We start from the raw sequence: 20,214 nt of genomic DNA on the forward strand, positions 1-20,214 counted from the left end.
ACAACATGTGGTTCATGCACGATGGAGCTCCTGAACATTTCAGTCGAAGTGTCTGTACGCTTCACAACAACAGAGTCGGTGACCGATGAATTGGTAGAGGCGGACCAATTCCATGGCCTCCACGCCCTCCTGACCTCAACCCTCTTGACTTTCATTTACGGGGGCGTTTGAAAGCTCTTGTCTACGCAACCCCGGTACCAAATGTAGAGACTCTTTGTGCTCGTATTGTGGACGGCTGTAATACAATACGCCATTCTCCAGGGCTGCATAAGCGCATTAGGGATTCCATGCGACGGAGGGTGGATGCATGTATCCTCGCTAACGAAGGACATTTTAAAAATTTCCCGTAACAAAGTGTTTGAAGTCACGCTGGTACGTTTTGTTGCTGTGTGTTTCCATTACATGATTAATGTGGTTTGAAGGGAAGTTATAAAATGAGCTCTAACATGGAAAGTAAGCGTTTCCGGACACATGTCCACGCAACATATTTTCTTTCTTTGTGTGTGACGGATGTTTCCTGAAAGTTTGGTCATACCTTTTTGTAACACACTGTATATCAAACACATCTTCTCCTCCTCCTCCCCCTTCACTGTGTCCACTTCTGCCTCGCTCTCTCTCTCTCTGTCCAACTCACTCTCCAACTCCTATCTGTTTATCTCCACATTCCCACTCTCTCTTTCTCTTCAACTCCTCCTCTACCCTCTTTTTATCCATCTCCTCTGCCCCCTGTCTGACCATATCTTCCTCCCTCATTACTCTATCCATATCGTCCTACCTCTCTCTCTTTCCAAATCCCTTCTTGGCCTATCTCTCCCCCCCCCCCCCTCTCTCCCTCTCTTTCTCCCTCTCTCTGGCCCTCACTTCCTTCACTCTTCTCTTCCTACCTAACCATTTCTAATGCTCTTTTTTAGTCAATGTCCTCCTGCCCTATTTCTCCCTCTCCAAAACCTACTGGCTCCATTTCTTTGTCCAGCCCCTTCTCTGTCTATCTAAACCTTGCCCAGCCATGCCCATCCGCAAGTTTAGCCCCTGGAAAGTAGGCCAATGTGGTAGGTTGTACATCTCAAACATTGCACATCTGTTGCGCAGTGTAGCTAATATTTCGTGGTTTCCTCACCACTGTCTCTGTATCTTCATTACTTCCTCCTCCTGCAATTGTCAATTTCGTCAACCACCACTTTCTGAGCTCATCTTCTTCCCCCATCCCTCTGTCCATCTCCTCCTTTACCCCATTCTCCCTTGAGGCCATCTCTTCCTCTATCCCTCACAACCTTTTACCATCCATGGCCATCTGCATATGTAGCCTCTGCAGAACAGGTCCATAAAGCAGGCTTTTACTGTTCCCACAACACACCTGTTATACAAGGCAGCTTATATATGGGAGGAGGGGGGGAGGGCGGTAAAACCGTTTCTCGACCCTGACGTGTAGGCTGCCCTACAAAACAGATCGATATAGCAGGCTGATACTATTCCCACAAAAAATGCCTGTCATGCAGGACAGTCAATGATGCTGGGGACGAAAAAGTGTCGTTCTGCCCATGTTTCTGCTCCTATTGTAGCTAGGAGGCATAAACCTCACAGTGCAGATACTTGTGAAGTAGAGCACTTGCCCACGAAAGACAAAGGTACCGAGTTCGAGTCTCGGTCCAGCACAGAGTTTTAATCTGCCAGGAAGTTTCGTATCAGTGCAGACTGTAAATACCATTCTGGAAACATCCCCCAGGCTGTGGCAAAGCCATGTCTCCGCAATATTCTCTCTTCCAGCAGTGTTAGTTCTGCAAGTTTCGCTGGAGGGCTTCTGTGCAGTTTGGAAGGTAGAAGACGAGGTACTGCGGAAGTAAAGCTGTGAGGTTGGGTCGTGAGTTGTGCTTGGATAGCTCAGATGGTAGGTCACACACCTGTGAAAGGCAAGGGTCCCGAGTTCGAGTCTCAGTCCGGCACACACTTTTAATCTGCCAGGAAGTTTCATGTCAGCACACACTCCGCTACAGAGTGAAAATCTCATACTTGTGAAGTCAACTGTTAATGTTGAAATTTTGGTTCAAATCGATCCATAGGTATGAGTGAAGAACCTGAACATACATAAATACAAACATTCATGCTGTTTTGTATACATACTAGCCATTTCCCCACATTTTCACTTGCATACACATTCAAAATATTTGATGCAAACAGCCGGCCGCTGTGGCCAAGCGGTTCTAGGCGCCTCCTCTCCCTGTCTCTCAGTCCATCTCCATGTCCCCCTCTCTCTTTCTCCATTTCCTCCTGCCCCCTTCTCTCATTCTTCTCCTCCTGCCAATCAACTTCTGTATATCTCCTCCTGTCCCACTCTCCATCCCCATCTTCTCCCGCCCCCTGTCAATAAACATCTTCTCCTAGCACCTGTCCCTTTCTCTCCCCTCATTTCCAACACTCTGACCCATCCTCTCCCATTTCCCACCTCTCTGTCCCCTCATGTCCTCCTCTCTCTGAGGATCCCTTCCTCCTCCTATCCATCTCAACTTCCCTTAGCTATAGCCATCTTCACATATAGCTCCAGCAAAAGATGTGGATCAAGCAGGATGATACTACTCTCACCAAGTGCCTGTCATTCACATGTTAGAAGCTTGAAGACCCTACTTTCTGCCCCCTAATGTACAGGCTGCCATGCAAGGAAGGTTTATAAGGCACGCCAGTGTACCTGTTGTTCGACACATATATTACTCACTATCCACCCTCCCTCAGGGTCCAATTCTTCCTCGCCCTGTCTCTGTCTACCTCATCCTCTCATCCCTTTCACTGGGCATTCGCCATAACCACACCCTGCCAACGGATCGCCACATTGTGTATCATGATTCGTCACTTCACCCAACGTTTTTTCCACTGTTCAATCGTCCAATGTTTACGCTCCTTACACTACGCGAGACGTCTTTTGGCGTTTACTGGCATGATGTGTGAGTTATGAACAACCGCTCGACCATGAAATCCAAGTTTTCTCACCTCCCGTCTTACTGTCAAGGTACTTGCAGTGGATCCTGATGCAGTCTGGAATTCCTGTGTGATGGTCTGGATAGACGTCTATCTATTACACATTACGACCCTCTTCAGCTGTCGTCAGTCTCAGTCAGTCAACAGACGAAGTCGGGCTGTACACTTTTGTGCTGTACGTGTCCCTTCACGTTTCGACTTCACTATCACATCGGAAACAGTGCACCTATGGATGTTTAGAAGTGTAGAAATCTCGCGTACAGACGTATGACACAAGTAACATCCAATCACCTGACCATGTTAAATATCCTTCAGTTCCACGGAGCGCCCATTCTACTATTTCACGATGTCTAATGACTACTGAGGTCGCTGATATGGAGTATCTGGCAGCAGGTGACAGCACAATGCACCTAATATGAAAAACGCATGTTTTTGGGGGTGTTCGGATACTTTTGATCACATAGCGTATAGACACTAGCCTTCTGCCGCATGTGGATTTGACACATATGTTGCACCCACCTAATTCTCCTCTCCTAACTGCTGTGTTAACTCTTCATTACTCTGATGTTCCCTAACCTTCATCCTTCCATCTGTATCTGTTGATCTCGTCCTCCCCCTCTGTCTCTTTGTCTCCTCTGCCCCATCTCTTTGCCCACCTCCTTCACCGCCCCAACATGAACAGATCTTACACCTGCCTCCTCCTGTCCATATCCTCCTCCCCTTCTCTCTGTTCATCCCCTCTCCACCCCTTCCCTGCCCATCTCCTTCTCCCACATCTGTCTTCCATTAGCTGCTACCCCTTCTCTCTCCCTGTTCATCTCATCCTTCCATCTGTACATGATTATGCCCATGTCTTCCACCACCACTCTCCTCTAATCCTTCTGTTCCTCTTCCCCCTTTCTCTCTGTCCATCTCTCACTTACACCTCTATTTGTCATACCCCCTTTTTCTGTCCATTTCATCCTCCCTCTCACGCTGTCTATCTCCTCCTGTCCTCTCTCTCTGCTCAGACATACCCATTAAATACATCTATCCTCCAGAGTGAATTCTGATACTGCCCATATAACACAGCATTCATACACACAAACACACACACACACACACACACACACACACACACACACACACACACATATATATATATATATATATATATATATATATATATATATATATATATGTGTGTGTGTGTGTGTGTGTGAATGTATTAATTGGTATAGCAGTTCTAGTTGTGCAGGTGGTGTTCTGGGGCAAATCGATAGACAGGGAAGGCTGTTACCGGCACTTATTAGTATTAAAATGATTAATGTGAGAGAAATTACTCGTATAAAGACACACATTATTCTGTTATGTTGTATAGAAAAAAGATAATTTTCATTGAGGTTCGTTGCCTATGTAATCAAAGTGCCTAAACCACAATTGTTTCCGCCACTCAAGTAACAACCCTCAGTAGTCAACATCCAGGTCCTTAAACTTCAGTTAATACTGATTAGAAAGGGCACAAGATTTCGTAACTATTGTGATGCTAGTTGCGATTTTGAACATAAGAAAATATACAGTTAGGCAAGTGAAAGTGGTACAAGTTTTAACATCAGGAAGGAGTGTAGCAGGTCCATGTCGGATTTGGAGCATATTGCAATGGCGGACAACAGACACACAGGAATTAAACGAAACGTGCATCGTGACGAAAAAACACGTTTTCGTAGTTGCATGCACAGTACCAGTATTAATAAACGTCTGATACAGCAACCAATGACTGTGCTTACAGAACACGCAAATGGTGAATTTGACTCTAGTCTGGATATCAGTTATGGCGTTTTCTTCACCTGAGCACAGTAAAAAATTAAATTCTTGCATCCATTCAACTGACACCACAAATTCTACTAGTGGATTTAATTAATTACAAACAGTAAATTAAATTGGCTGCAGTCCATCCAAGTTTCGCGTCCTAGACCTCTCCTGTGCAATGAAAATAATAATAAGCCAGTATCATGCACTCATACCACGAAATTTTTTTCGTGAACACAATTCACAACCGTAGTTCATAGTAACAACAGCCATCGGCGATGTTCGCTCACTTTTACCAATCTACGTTTGGAAGCAGTTCAGAAAAACGCAATTACTGTCGGTCTCAACGACCTACCTCGACATTAGCTCATGGCGTCTCTCAGATGCCTATTTATAGATACATCTCTCTCCTTCGGTTTAAGGGAGGTGAGGTTACAAAAATCGAAGTATAAATGTGTACTTCGTAGTAGAATCAAACTGTCTGATACCTAGCGCGGCCTTAATTTTCAGTTACATTTAACTCAAAAGATTTTTTTATTTATTAGATTATTGTGCTTGTATAGTAATGTAGTAGCAACCACATTGGAGTCAACTATTGTTTCACGACCCACTCTGCCATTTAGCAAAATAAGATAACTGTATTTTTACGACATTCAAAATGACTGCGAAATAATGTGTAAATGTATCACATAGAGGATTTTTTGTGTTTATTGCAAAACCGGCCTTAAATCTGGTGTGTCTGTAATATTTTCGAAGTAATGCAGAATTTAATATTATGATTAATACACTCCTGGAAATTGAAATAAGAACACCGTGAATTCATTGTCCCAGGAAGGGGAAACTTTATTGACACAATCCTGGGGTCAGATACATCACATGATCACACTGACAGAACCACAGGCACATAGACACAGGCAACAGAGCATGCACAATGTCGGCACTAGTACAGTGTATATACACCTTTCGCAGCAATGCAGGCTGCTATTCTCGCATGGAGACGATCGTAGAGATGCTGGATGTAGTCCTGTGGAACGGCTTGCCATGCCATTTCCACCTGGCGCCTCAGTTGGACCAGCGTTCGTGCTGGACGTGCAGACCGCGTGAGACGACGCTTCATCCAGTCCCAAACATGCTCAATGGGGGACAGATACGGAGATCTTGCTGGCCAGGGTAGTTGACTTACACCTTCTAGAGCACGTTGGGTGGCACGGGATACATGCGGACGTGCATTGTCCTGTTGGAACAGCAAGTTCCCTTGCCGGTCTAGGAATGGAAGAACGATGGGTTCGATGACGGTTTGGATGTACCGTGCACTATTCAGTGTCCCCTCGACGATCACCAGAGGTGTACGGCCAGTGTAGGAGATCGCTCCCCACACCATGATGCCGGGTGTTGGCCCTGTGTGCCTCGGTCGTATGCAGTCCTGATTGTGGCGCTCACCTGCACGGCGCCAAACACGCATACGATCATCATTGGCACCAAGGCACAAGCGACTCTCATCGCTGAAGACGACACGTCTCCATTCGTCCCTCCATTCATGCCTGTCGCGACACCACTGGAGGCGGGCTGCGCGATGTTGGGGCGTGAGCGGAAGACGGCCTAACGGTGTGCGGGACCGTAGCCCAGCTTCATGGAGACGGTTGCGAATGGTCCTCGCCGATACCCCAGGAGCAACAGTGTCCCTATTTTGCTGGGAAGTGGCGGTGCGGTCCCCTACGGCACTGCGTAGGATCCTACGGTCTTGGCGTGCATCCGTGCGTCGCTGCGGTCCGGTCCCAGATCGACGGGCACGTGCACCTTCCGCCGACCACTGGCGACAACATCGATGTACAGTGGAGACCTCACGCCCCACGTGTTGAGCAATTCGGCGGTACGTCCACCCGGCCTCCCGCATGCCCACTATACGCCCTCGCTCCAAGTCCGTCAACTGCACATACGGTTCACGTCCACGCTGTCGCGGCATGCTACCAGTGTTAAAGACTGCGATGCAGCTCCGTATGCCACGGCAAACTGGATGACACTGACGGCGGCGGTGCTTTGCTGCGCAGCTAGCGCCATTCGACGGCCAACACTGCGGTTCATGGTGTGTCCGCTGTGCCATGCGTGTGATCATTGCTTGTACAGCCCTCTCGCAGTGTCCGGAGCAAGTATGGTGGGTCTGACACACCGGTGTCAATGTGTTCTTTTTTCCATTTGCAGGAGTGTATTTTATTACGAGAAGCGTTCAGTAGGTAAAGCAAAACTTTTTTCTGAAATCAGATATTTTTTATTCAGGATTAGAATACACAATATTAATCACCACTGGTTTGGCTGCAAATTCATATTTTCAACATAATCTCCGTTCAATGCGATGGCCTTACGCCGCCTTACTGCGATGGCCTGTATCCCCGCATGATACCACTCCAATGGTCAACTTCGGCGCCAACGTCTTTCTGCATCAGTAACCTACCCATCATCCACGTACTGATTCCCGCAGAGTGCATCCTTCATTGGGCCAAAGAGATGGTAGTCGTAAGGTACAAGATCGGGAATGTAGAGTGGAAGAGGAAGAACGGTCCGCAGACTTGTGTGGCGCCTTGCATTGTTATGGAGAAGGAGAAGTTCGTTTGCATTTTTGTGGCGACGAACACATCGACGGATTCTTCGCTATGTGCGGCCGGCCGACACGCGGGAAGTCGGACAGATTTGTGCGACCTGGTTGCGATGATGCCATACGCCTCTCCCGACTCACTGTGCTTTTGTTCCTTGACATGTCTCGGTAGACATTCTGCAAGCGTCTGGGAAAACCTGCTATGTTCTGGTTTTCCACCAAAACAAACGCACTCACAGCTCTCTGCTTGGAACACACCTTCGTTTCAGACTCCATTTTGAAGGCTACGTATAGGGACGCCACCTACTGGAACTTCATGAAATTATAGGGGCTGAAGCAGGAATATTCCACGATACCATATAACAAATTCCGAATTTCGTCAACCGAAACTGGCCGAGAAAAAGCGTTGCATTATTTATTGAATATCCCTCGAATTATTAATTGATAAAGCGTTTGGGTTACAGTTGTACGTTGTTAACCTATTTTTTTATGCTGTAGCATCATTTCAATGAATACTGCTCTTGAAAACAGTCGTTTAATTGAATTTCAATACAGTCATAGCTTCTGTCGTTAATATGCACCGCCCCTGGTCATGATGGTATCACCTACCGCCACCTCAAGGAATTCCCCCCCCCCCTCCCCCCATCCTTCCTGACTGTCCTTTCCGCCCTGCACAATGTCCTCCTCTCCACTGGATTTTACCCCGACCTGTGGAAGACTTCCCATGTCCCATGTCCTGCTGTTCCCTAAACCCAACAAACCCCCGTCTGATACCTCTTCCTATCGTCTCATCTGTCTCACCTCCATGTTCAGTAAGGTCTTAGAGACCATCCTCTGTCGCCATATTGACCGCCACCTTAACCAGCACCACCTCTTTCCCCTTACTCCATGTGGCTTCCAGCCTTCCTTCTCCGCCGACGACCAGCTCCTTAACCTTACCAATCTTCTTTCCCTCCAACATAACTCACGCCAGTCAGCTACCTTTGTTTCCCTTGACCTCCAGATCGCCTATGACCATGTCTGGCATCCCACGCTCCTCTTGAAACTGCAGACCTATGCTCTCCCTTTCAACTTCGTCCATCTCATTGCTTCCATCCTCTCCCATCGTCCGTCCTATGTGACTATCCACAATTCAAACTCTCATACTTTCTATTCCTCTGCCTTCGTGCCCCAAGGCTCCGTCCTTTCCCCTCTCCTCTATCTCCTGTACACTGTTGATATGCCCAAACCTCCCCCACCTGTTCATCTGCTCCGGTTTGCTGATGACGCCGCCTTCCTAGCCCTCTATCCTACCATTCAACGGTCCCATCTTACTCTCCAAACCCACCTTGACCAATTCACCACTTGGTGCAACCAGTGGTTCCTCCATATCAACCCCTCCAAGACCCAGGTGATCATCATAGGCCACACCACCCACTCCTTACGTCTCCATGATTTCTACCTCACCATTTATGGGGGCCCTATCCACCACACTCCTACCCTCAAATACCTTAGCCTCACCCTCGACCGCCATCTCACCTAGACTCCTCATCTCCTTATCATCCAACACAAAGCTCACAACAGACTCCGCCTCCTGAAACTCCGCCTTGCCTTCCGTATCCGCCTTCCGTCCCCCGTGCCCATCATCTACGACCTCATCCCCTTCCCCCATCTCCTCCTTTTCCTTGAACAGATCTGCACACTATATATTGCCTGCCAGTGTCCCCCTCACCCCCTGGTGTCTCACTTCCTCTCCATCCCCAGCACATTGCCGCACCTTTACCATTGTGACCCACACTCTCTCCATTTCCACACCCTCTGCCTCCTTTCCCAGTGCAACTTCCACCATCTACCCCTCCCAGATGATGAGCTTCGATCTGACGTCTACCCTTCCTATTAACTCTAACCCCATCTTCTTCCTGCCTCCTCCTTGGGGCTCCTTCTCCTCCCCCTCCCTTCTCCCGAGCGGCTTTCCCCTCCTACTCCTCCTCCCTCTCTTGTGCTCCCCTTCAGTGTCTCTGCACTCCCTCCTACCTTGTCCTCCCTCTTCATCTCCTGCCCCACCAGTCTCCTGCCTCTTATTGTGCCCACTGACATCCCTACTCTTTTAATCCCACCACCTCCCCTGCTGCCCCTTGCTCTCCCCTCCTTTTCCATCCTCTCTGGCCTCTCCCTCGGCAGGTCCCACCTGGCCGTTTTATTATTTATCGTGTGTGCTCCAAGTGGGTTTTATGTATGATGTTCTGGAGTGCTTTTAATACTGTGGCCGACTTTTAACCTCTCTGTGTGCCTTCAGTGTCTTCGTTGTGTTTTAAGAATCGTCAACTGTGTTTTTTAACTTTATGTCTACCTTTATTAAATGCCCCCCCCCCCCCCCCATGAACGTCTCCATGTAAGTGTAGTTTTACCTCCATTATCTCCCATTACTCTGTTTTATGTCCCTCTTTTTACCGCCTTACATGTAACATTTTATTCTTGTCTTAGTTGTCATATCACTCGGTTGAACAGCGGCGAATTGTGCTGCTGACAGCCCTCTCCTGTCCACGTGGGGCAGGGGAATGAAATCACAATACAGAAAAAAAATCGTTAGTATGTGCAACAATTTCAGCATTAGCCAAATGATTAGGTCCCCGATGAAACCTATAATCTTGTTAAGATCTTCAGATGTTATAGACCCTCGATTCACGGTATTGAAATATGAGTTGAATTTAACTGGTTTCACCACTCGAAATATGAGCTTCTTTCAGGAATCCTAAAATACGAAATTAAGGGCTGTAAGGTATCTCTGGAATCGGCATCGAATCAGCAGTGTTTTGCTCTTTTTATAAAGGTACCTTATAATAAAAAACAGAATTTTCGTAACATCAATTTACTGTAGGTCATCGTCAAAGCGTCTGTTGCTAGGTGCCGTAATCGAATCTGCTTCAATAAACCATAATCGATAATGAAATGATATGTTACCGTACTCGAAAGACCCTCTTCGAGTAGGTCACAGTTATAATGTTGACGTAACTGCACTCATGAAAATACTTTCAGAACGACGCCTACTGTTACGCGCGCCCTCCTTTCTGCTGCCGACAGCTCCGCCTACCTGTTGGGCCGACCGCGCACGTCTGCCAGGCTGACAGGGGGCGGGGGAGGCACCAGTAGCGGCGGTGACGTCACCTGCTGCCGGCGCAGGGCGCTCTCGTGGCGGCGGCGCTCCTGCACAAAACGAGGATGTCATGTTTCAGTTGGCAACACTGGAGACTACATATTGTATCGACAAAGTAACCTCGATATTAGACCCTGTACACGGCAAACAATCAACAGGACAGACACCTCAGAAGAGGATGGCGTACCTGACCGAAGAACAACACACACGATGATGATAACAGCTTCCTTAACTAAATCATTTACTATACAAGCCGTGACAGGTTATTGTATCTACAGACACGTAAAATCTGCAAAATAATTATTGGCACATACCCTAGTAAATACAAGAACCAGCGATGGCTCATGTCTCGATGTCTTTCCAAGGTGCTCCTCCCCCTTCCATACTGGAGTTTGGTGGTAGATATCTACGATTCATCTCTACTCTTTACAATCGTCTTTAAACTTCCTACAGGTATCAAAATTTACTAACAATATTTTCTAACATCCACCATTTCTGTTAATGACATTAATTTTTTTCCTTCGTAACTCGTTATTACTACTTCGATTTTTATTGGTGAATACAATATTTGCTTGGAATTCTGAAACAACTTCTGTTGTCACGTGGAAAGTTGTAAAATGTACGACCTATTGTAAAACACTAGGCATCACGTCTCTAAATATGCAATAAATAAAATAATTAATAAATCTACGTCTACACGGCTACACTGCAGTTCACATGTGACTTTTTGGCAGAGTGTTCACCGAACAATCTTCAGACTGCTTCTCGACTGTTGCAATCCCAAATAGCACGAAAAACAAAATTAACATCTAAATCTTTCCGTACGAGGTCTGATTCCACATCATTTTGGTCTTTACTCATTACGTCGGTAGGAGGCAACAAAACCTTCTCCCATGTGGGTGATTGTAATTTAGTGAAAACGTGTGCTGCAACAAAAAGCCATTGTTTTAATTATTGTCACCCTAACTCTCAAATCAAATCTGTGATAGTCTCTCCCCTGTTTCGCGATAATAGAAAACGACCTGCCCTTATTTGGAATTTGTTGATGTTACCCAACAATTCTATCTACCTGGGAAGCAAAATTATCCGTGACGGGAGAAGTAAATAGGACATAAAAAGCAGACTACCACAGGCAAGGAGGGCATTCCTGGCCAAGATAAGTCTCCTGGTACAGACATAAACCTTAATTTGAGGAAGAAATTTCTGAGAATGATCGTTTGGAGTACAGGATTGTATGGCAGTGATCATAAACGATGGGAAAACCGGAATAGAAGAGAATCTAAGCGTTTGAGATGTGGTGCTACAGAAGTTTGAAAATTAGATGGACTGATGAGATAAAGAATGAGGAGTCCCCTAGACTTAGAACTACTTAGACCTAACTAACCTAAGAACATCGAAGCTGCGACTGTAGCAGCAGCGCGGTTCCAGACTCAAGTGCCTAGAACTGCTCGGAAACACCGACCGGCAGTTCCATTGTTGAATCGTGAAAGAAAGTTAACATAGTGAATTAGTAGTAGGTTTATGTCATGTATTCCAACTAACAACGTGTTTTTCTTGTACTGGAATACCAGAGATTAGAACTAAGTCCTACGGCAACAAGGAGCAATTTTCAAACAATAATTAATGTTGCTTAAGGACCTAATGTGAAAACCATTCGCAAGCACTTCACCGAATTTCAACGGATAGTTAGCGTGGATGATGACCTGACGGCGAATATTGACGACAGGAAAACTGTGGTTACTCCTAAAAATGTCGCAACGGTTTCTGGATTACTCAACAAAATCCAAGCAAATCCATCCAAAGAATTGCAGCAGAGACTTGTTTGAAGCGTTCCATCACGTAGAAGATTCTGAGACAGAGTCTACACATGTTTCCATTCAAACTCTAATGCCGCCAGGCCACACCTGTATGAGCTGTGCTACATGGGACTGATTTTGCGAAGCAGATTCTCAAAATGATTGATAACGAAGGATTTGATGTTCACAGATGAAGTACACTTCCACCAGAAAGGAGTCTTCAATAAACAGAACAGGAAATTCTGGGATTCCGAAAATCCCCATTTATATGAAGCGAAATCAATGCATCCTCCCAAAGTCAAATTTTGGGTTGTGGTATGCAGCAGTCACAGTATTGGCCCTTTTTTCATACGATAAACGATCGCTAGTGAACGTTACTTCCCAATTTTGAAAGTTTGTTGCCACATAACTAGCCTTGGAAAATCAACCAGTCACAGAGGGCGTCATACAAGTTGGGGCCAGCCCACATCGCAACGAACAGGTAATTCGTTTTCTTGACGAATATTTTGATAACAGAGCCCCTCCGTTGGATTGCTGCAAATTTACTGTCTCATTGATGCATTCATTGTCTTTCACATTCACGCGATCTGACTTCCTGCGAAGAACTTTTTGTGGAGCATATTGAAAGATACTGTCAACTGGAACCATCCCACGACGATGAACGAGCTTGAATCGGCGATGTGTGGGGGTCTGAATCGTTTTCCGTTGAGATACTACAGCATGTGATGCAAAATTTCATTGTTCGTTCGTGCAATCGCAGTACTGGGATCGATGCACACTACGAAAAGATTGTTATGGGACTGGAAAGACTGCTTTAAGAGGACGAGTTTAATTAGGTACGCAGGCGCAGTACGAGCTGCACAGCGTACAGTGTCATGTGTTAGCAGCTTTTCGAACTATCTCGAAACATCTGTATAACTGAAACTTCCTGGCAGACTAAAACTGTATGCCCGACCGAGACTCGAACTCGGGACCTTTGCCTTTGGCGGGCAAGTGCTCTACCAACTGAGCTACCGAAGCACGACTCACGCCCGGTACTCACAGCTTTACTTCTGCCAGTATCCGTCTCCTACCTTCCAAACTTTACAGAAGGTCTTCTGCGAAACATGCAGAACTAGCACTCCTGAAAGAAAGGATACTGTGGAGACATGGCTTAGCCACAGCCTGGGGGATGTTTCCAGAATGAGATTTTCACTCTGCAGCGGAGTGTGCGCTGATATGAAACTTCCTGGCAGATTAAAACTGTGTGCCCGACCGAGACTCGAACTCGGGACCTTTGCCTTTCGCGGGCAAGTGCTCTACCAACTGAGCTACCGAAGCACGACTCACGCCCGGTACTCACAGCCAGGAAGTTTCATATCAGCACACACTCCGCTGCAGAGTGAAAATCTCATTCTGGAAACATCCCCCAGGCTGTGGCTAAGCCATGTCTCCACAGTATCCTTTCTTTCAGGAGTGCTAGTTCTGCATGTTTCGCAGAAGACCTTCTGTAAAGTTTGGAAGGTAGGAGACTGATACTGGCAGAAGTAAAGCTGTGAGTACCGGGCGTGAGACGTGCTTCTGTAGCTCAGTTGGTAGAGCACTTGCCCGCCAAAGGCAAAGGTCCCGAGTTCGAGTGTCGGTCGGGCACACAGTTTTAATCTGCCAGGAAGTTTCATATCAGCGCACACTCCGCTGCAGAGTGAAAATCTCATTCTGGATCTGTATAACTTCTTTATAAGATTCTCACAGCTCCCATAGTAAACATACATAACAAAATTTTACTGTGATGTAAATATCGAATTGATGGGTTCAGGAGGGTCATGATGAACGCGGTCACGCGCGACTAGCAGCGGAGCGCACGGACAAGTTCGCTTATCCTTGCAGCATTGTACAGGCTAGCATCCACATGGTCAGTGCGACGACGTCTAAAACACTGCGGACCGACAGATTGGCAATCAACGTTGTGTCTCCTCTTGACGCGGTAACAGAAAGAGATGTACTTAAGTGCATGTGTGAAGAACATTGTTGACGATGCACAGCTGTACGAAATACTTTCCAGATTAATTCCTTGACATTAACTGTATTAATATAAACCTACTACCCAATAGTATATGAAAATCTGTGCCAGACATGGACTCATACCATTATTTCCCACTTAAAGCGAGCCATCGCCTTAACCGCTTCGGCTATCTGTGCACCTTACCAGCACAAACTTCCATATGTGTCACTGTCTACATCCTCATAACGCAGTCCACTAAATTAATCACCTAACGCTCGTAACACTACTTGGAGTTCCAAAACAAGGAGAAGGAGACAAAAGACGAATTGAGATTAACCTTGTAATCATCGTTAGTCCGCCTAGCCTTGTAATACTGACATGGATGTCTGAAGAATGGACATTATGGTGAATTTAGTGGACTACGATATAAGGATGTAGTAAGTGTTATGTGCCGAAGTTTTGGTCGGTCCGAGGAGCGGCCATAGATAGCCGAAGTGGTTAAGGCGACCGCTAGCGGTTAAGAGGGAAACCAGCGTTCGAGTCATGGTCCGGCACAGACTGAGTGTTAGATGTACACCTAATACTGCTGAAGTCAAGGAATTCCTTAAAAGCGAATTAATTTCGAAGGTATTTCGTACTGCACTCCAGTCATGCATGCATGTATGCACCTTACGGTGGCGGGGTTTCGGGTTTCGTTCAACGTTTCACGCAGGAGACAGCTACACGGATAGCGGGGTGGACTGTCTGGTTTTCTAGATTAGAGGGCCTTGGAGAAACACAAAAAGAGCTTCAGTCTCAAAGAGTGAAGGTCGAGCACAGACAGAATGTAGATCTAGGAACCATAGGTATAGCAGTTGTAAATTGTCGTAGTTGTGTTGAGAAAGTACCAGAGCTCCAAGTGCTAATAGAAAGCACTGATACTCAAATCGTTATAGGCATTGAAAGCTGGGTAAGGCCGGAGACAAGTTCAGACGAAATTTTTGTGAAGATCCTAACGGCATTCAGAAAGGATAGGCTAAATACAATTGGCGATGGCGTGTTTCTTAATGTCAGAAGTAGTTTATCTCGTAGCGAAATTGAGGTAGATAGTTCTTGTGAGGCAGAGGTCATTGTTGGCAACCGGAATAAAATAATAATTGGATCCTTTTGCTGACCTTCCAACTCAGATGATAATGTTTCTGGAAGGTTCAAAGAAAACGTGTGTCTAATTTCAAAAACGTTCCCGCCTCTTACAATTGTAGCTGATGGCGACGTCAATTATCACTCGACATGTTGGTGAAAATGCGGAGGTACACATAAAACACCGTCCAAAATTGTACAAAATGCATTGTCTGAAAACTACTTCGAGCAATTAGTTCACGTGCCCACTCGAATAGTAAACGGTTGTGAAAAAAAAACACTTGATCCCTTAGTAACAAATAATCCTAAGCTAATAACGAGCATCAAAACGGATACACGGTTTAGTGAATACGGGGTTGTCGTAGTGAGACTGAATATCGTCACTCCCAAACCCACAAAAAATAAAAGAAAAATATATCTATTCAAAAAAGCTGCATGTTATTGCTATGTATCAGTGTCGCATTGGTAAAGGAAATCCTCCTAGTGGTTTGCAGAATTCTTGGAGTAAATCGCATCCAAACGACTATTCATATTGGTGTGTAGAATCTACGAAACTGGCGACGTACCATCAGACTTTCGGAAACATATCATCAGCACAATTCCGAAGATAGCGAGGGTAGATAAGTAAACAAAATTCTGCAACCTGGGAAGCAAAATTACCCATGACGAACGAAGCAAAGAGAACATAAAAAGCAGACTAGCACAGGCAAAGATGGCATTCCTGGCCAAAATAACTCTACTAGTACAAACATAGGCCTTAATTTGAGGAAGAAATTTCTGAGAATGTACCTATCGAGCACAGCATTAGGGCAGTGAATCATAGATAATGGAAAAACAGTAACAAAAGATCATAAAATCATTTCAGATGTGGTGCTACAGAAGAGAGTTGAAAATTAGATGAACTGATGAGATAAAGAATGAGGAGGTTCTTCGCGCAATCGGCGAAGATAAGAACATATGGTAAACACTGACAAGAAGAAATGGACAGGATGATACATCTGTTGAGACATCAGGGAATAATCTCTGCATACTCGCGGGAGCTGTAGACGGTAAAAACTGTAGGGGGAGGCAGATATTTGAATATATCGAACAAATAATTTAGGATGTAGGGTGCTAGAGCTTTTCTGAAATCAAGAGGTTAGTGCAGGAGAGCAATTCGTGGTAGGCCACGTCAAACCAGTCAGAAGACTGATGCCTCAAACAAAAATCTTCGTGACTAATCCTTGCAGTTCCAAAACAAACGCTGCTTTATGAATGGAGGACGGAGGGTTTGCACACCATATAACCCCCATAACTCCCATAGGGCTGCGAATCTCGCTTGTGAAGTTTTGGCAGCACTCATAGACACACCAAACTTACATTTATTATGCACTATCTGAGAAACCCAGCGTTGCCGGGGTTTTTATTTATAGTTGTGTCCAAGACATTGTGAGCGCGTAATTTGTTTTTGACTGATAAAGCTTCACTGTACACAAAATTTGAAGTAATATAATTGGGGACGTGCAAGAAGAGCTTATTTGCTTCACTGACATGAGAAAGGGCCATGTAGAGCTGCCTATGCGGAAAGCAACTGACACTCTGATCCACCCCCGTAACTTGCAGCGTCTGGCCTTGCGCTTTGTTTATGGTCATAATCTCTCAAGGAATTATGCACGTTTAAAATGAAAAAGTAAACTGTTAGGACTGACGTCATCCTGAGTGACAATCTACACTCCTTCAAAATTAACAATGTAAGTTTAGACCAGATGTGGCTTGAATTCAGAGAAATAGTATCGACAGCAGTTGAGAGATTTACACAAAATAAATTAGCAAGCGGCGGAGCTGATACTCCACGGTACACAAAACAGGCCATAACGCTGTTGCAGAAATAACGAAAAAAATCATGCCAAATTTAACCAATGCAAAATCCCCAAGATTGGTGATCTTTTACAGAAACTCGAAATTTAGCGGGGACGTCAATACGAGGTGCTTATAATAGTTTGCACAACGGGACCTTTGTCTCGAAACCTGGCAGAAAACCCAAAGAGATTCTGGTCGTAAGTAAAGTATGCTAGCGGCAGGACACAATCAAAGCCTACTCTGCGCGATGGCAATGGAAATACTATTGAGACAGTGCTACTAGAGCGGAGTTACTAAACCCAGTCTTCCGAAATTCTTTCACCAAAGAAGACGAAGTAAATATTCCAGAATTCGAATAAAGAACAGCTGCGGACATGAGTAACTGGGAAGTAGATGTCCTCGGACTAGTGAAGCAACTTAAATCACTTAATAAATGCAAGTCTTCTGGTCCAGGCTGTCTACCAATTAGATTGGTTTCAGAGTTTTCTGATGCAATAGCTGCATACATAACAACCACATACAACTTCTCGCTCGACGAAAGATCCGTACCCAAAGACTGGAACATTGCACAGGTGACACCAAAATTCAAGAAAGACGATAGGCGTATCCACTAATTTACAGGCCCGTATACATTAGCGTCGATATGCAGCAGAATTTCAACATATATTGTGTTCTAACACTCTGAATTACCTCGAAGAAAATAGTCTATGGATGTATTTGTAAAACATCGTTCTTATGAAACACAACGAGCTATCTAATCACACGAAGTGTTGAGTACTATCGACAATGGATTTCATATTGATTCAGTATTTCCGGATTTCCAGAAGGTATTTGACACCGTACCCCACAAGTGACTAGTAATCAAATTGCGTGCTTATGGAAAATTATCTCAGTTACGCGACTGGATTCGTGATTTCTTATCAGAGAGGTAGTTTTGAGAAAAGTTTTAGTTTGTAAATTAATGAGCGTATGTCATTGTACATGTCTCTTCACGAGATTTTAAAAGAAGTAAAAACATTATTATATCCTATTAAAAATGACATGAAGTAATATTTCGCATGATACAGGAGTATTAAACATGGATCAGTAGTACCATACCTCTCTGTGTACTATCATCTGCTGAAAATCTCGTTTTGATTTCTTAAACAGTTCACGAAGCAAAAGAGACGTTTACAGACGTACGTAGCCTTTTCAATAAGGAACCTGTTCGGAACTACCTATGTCACTCAGTATACACCAAACAGAAAACACAAGCCAACCTCGCAAAAAGATCCATAAATTTCAGACTAAAACTACGGTGCAAAAATTTGTAGCAACAACATTTCACTGTAATCTTTTAAACGAACATAGAACCCATGATAAAGTCTTCTCTTTTATGTAAATTAACATGCATACATTCGACTCAAACCATAGTCACTCTAAACATTTTGCCTGTAGTAAACCTAGCACCAATTGTTAAGTCCATTCATGCAATAGTGCCATCTTAAAATCTACAAACTGTTTAATTGTAGCAGCTGAACGCAATCGGTGACCACATAAAGCTGATCCGAAGCTCCAGGAAAACAAAAATGCGGATACACAAAGAAACCGCTAGATTTGTCGGACAAACTCACCATCAGTGTTAACTACGGGAAGCGGTGGCTACTGCGTGTTATGGATCTGCCGGAGGGTCGAGAAAAGTCAACAACCAGACAGCGTCCCTTGGCAACAACCATCGATCTGCGCACAGCAGCCAACTCTCCCGACGCTGTCTAGACGGGGTAGGCTCTATTTACGGGGTCGGCTGGATTACACTTCATTAACTTCAACCCCAACTCGTTACCCAACGAGGCATTGATCCAGATGCATGCTGCGCTAGCTTAAATGGAGTTTCAGCGAACTGGTAACTGTGTGAATATTTATACTTGTTATTGAAGACATGACATCTCGCGTCGTTCGCTTCGTGTGGCTGTGTAATAATTGGTTATTTCTTCAAGAACACCGGGTTTCATTTCGGTTTCAGGAACCGATCTGCAGTTGACCACGCAATATAGGTGTTCTTACACGAGATAGTGAAAAGTATCCATAAGAAACTGTGACCTTTAGATACGTCCTGTGATTTAACAAAGTAGCAAAGTTTTTTGATTTTTTCTATTACAGTATATTGTTAGCGGATATTGCGGGATTGCAGTTGATTTCCGTCTTATTTGAGCAGTAGAAAGTACAAAATTGGTTTTAAATTTTTTTCAACTGCGAATGTGGTAGCATCCGTTTGAGGTGTTATAACGTGGGATTTTCTTCAGGGTTCCATACTAGTACCGTTCCTTTTGTTAATACCCATTAATGACTTGTATGTAACAGTTGCTGACAATAAATTTGTTTCCTTTTTTTCAGCGATGACAGAAGATCAATTGACATAGATTTAGGTCAGACGTGAATAACACAGCCGGCCTAGGTGGCCGAGCGGTTCTAGGCGCTACAGTCTGGAACCGCGCGGCCACTACAGTCGCAGGGTCGAATCCAGCCTCGGGCATGGATGTGTGTGATGTCCTTAGGTTAGTTAGGTTTAAGTAGTTCTAAGTTCTAGGGGACTGATGACCACAGCAGTTAAGTCCCATAGTGCTCAGAGCCGTTTGAATCATTATTGAATAACACAGTAACCATGTTTTGCAGAATACACGTTCATGGTTCACTACTAATAGGTGCAATAAAACACGGATCCAGTTTCTTACGCAATGGAGCATTGGAATGTGTTGACATTGATCTGTGATATTATGTGGATAAATACACTCCTGGAAATTGAAATAAGAACACCGTGAATTCATTGTCCCAGGAAGGGGAAACCTTATTGACACATTCCTGGGGTCAGATACATCGCATGATCACACTGACAGAACCACAGGCACATAGACACAGGCAACAGAGCATGCACAATGTCGGCACTACTACAGTGTATATACACCTTTCGCAGCAATGCAGGCTGCTATTCTCCCATGGAGACGATCGTAGAGATGCTGGATGT

General features: G+C 45.0%; 2 non-coding genes across 2 annotated transcripts; both read right to left on the reverse strand.

The window, feature by feature from the left end:
* Positions 1-13,220: 13,220 nt before the first annotated feature.
* Trnaw-cca (transfer RNA tryptophan (anticodon CCA)) lies at positions 13,221-13,295 on the reverse strand. Its single transcript has one exon. It is a non-coding gene; the product is annotated as a tRNA-Trp (tRNA).
* A 225-nt stretch (positions 13,296-13,520) lies between these two features.
* Trnas-cga (transfer RNA serine (anticodon CGA)) lies at positions 13,521-13,595 on the reverse strand. The gene has a single exon. It is a non-coding gene; the product is annotated as a tRNA-Ser (tRNA).
* Positions 13,596-20,214: the final 6,619 nt, after the last annotated feature.

This window comes from Schistocerca gregaria, chromosome 4, assembly GCF_023897955.1.
Source record: "Schistocerca gregaria isolate iqSchGreg1 chromosome 4, iqSchGreg1.2, whole genome shotgun sequence".
NCBI lineage: Eukaryota > Metazoa > Arthropoda > Insecta > Orthoptera > Acrididae > Schistocerca > Schistocerca gregaria.